Genomic DNA, 1,382 nt, shown 5'->3' with positions numbered 1-1,382 from the left:
CTCTCCCCCCCCCCCCCTCTCTCTCTCTCTCTCTGTCTGTTAACTTTTTTGTGAATACAATATTTTCCTCAAAGTCTTTTCAAATTTTATTCTCAGAAATATTATTTCATTTTATTTATATATTACTGAACACATTGCTAGAAAAACAAAGCAAAAATGCAAAATATCAGATTTTTATACCAGATATAATATTTTCATATATTCTGCACTATATTTCTTTTAATATTAAATCTTATAACGCTAATTCGATTTTGTGGTTTCTTCTTCCCATTGGGAATACGTGTGGAAACGAGTTCTGACATATATTCCTATTGATTAACTCTATTCGCAATTTTAATAACCATTCTGATCGAGTTGATTGAACGATGTGAAACGGATCATAGTTGTTGTTTGTAAAAACAAGATTGTTGACAAATCCAAGCGGGAAAAATTCAACCAATATTTGTCGTTCTAGTATATTGCGTGGGCTCAAATTGCGATTGTATTAATATTTTGAATGCATGTGCGGTCAACAAATTTATTTGTTATATCGACTGTGACAATGTTTTTTTACAATAACCACAAAAATATATTTATTATAACGGATATTTTCGTGACAATTCGAGATTCCAATTTACTCACTGAGTTTTATTTTTTTTATAGTTTCTCTCTCTCTCTCTCTCTCTCTCTCTCTCTCTCTCTGTCTCTCTCTGTCGATCTCTTTCTCAACTGTTTGCGTACTAAACTATTTTGTATTCTTTAAAATTTTTTTTCAGTATTTGAGTGTATGTTCCTATTTTGCGAAGTTTTTCTGTCTCAAGTGTGCGTACATTTTTTTCAGCTCTTGAAATCTTTTTTACAAGATCTCGTAATATGATCGAGAGGAATCGTCGATAAACGTGCGAATTCGTGATTCGAGGAGAAAGCTCTTCCTCAGTAGAGGTGCTGATTCTTCACTCACAAGATTGGATTTCACGTAAACACGCGAGCATTCGATTACAATTTGTAACTTACGATTCACATATAAACGTTCGAAAGAGATGTACTCCGTTTATTTTCGTATTTGTGAAAATAAACGTAATTAGTCTATTTAATATTTTCAAATGATCATATCAATTCTGATAAAAATCTTTATTGATAACATGAAGAGAAGGAGAATAATATAGAAAGAAAACATAGAAAGAAAAATTAAATTATAGAAAATTTCATAAAAAATTGAAATGCAATATTGATTCTTATTATTGTATATATTGTATATACATTTCTATTCGTTAACCACTACATTCATTAAAGTTGTTATTAAAATATAATAATATAAAGTTTTCACATATGCAATTTATTAAAAACAATTTATTAAAAACTTATTAAAAATTTATTTAAAACATTTATATAAATAATAAATT

The sequence above is a fragment of the Atta colombica genome, unplaced genomic scaffold, assembly GCF_001594045.1.
Source record: "Atta colombica isolate Treedump-2 unplaced genomic scaffold, Acol1.0 scaffold141, whole genome shotgun sequence".
NCBI classification, from domain to species: Eukaryota; Metazoa; Arthropoda; class Insecta; order Hymenoptera; family Formicidae; genus Atta; species Atta colombica.
Note: the sequence above shows the minus strand (reverse complement) of the source record.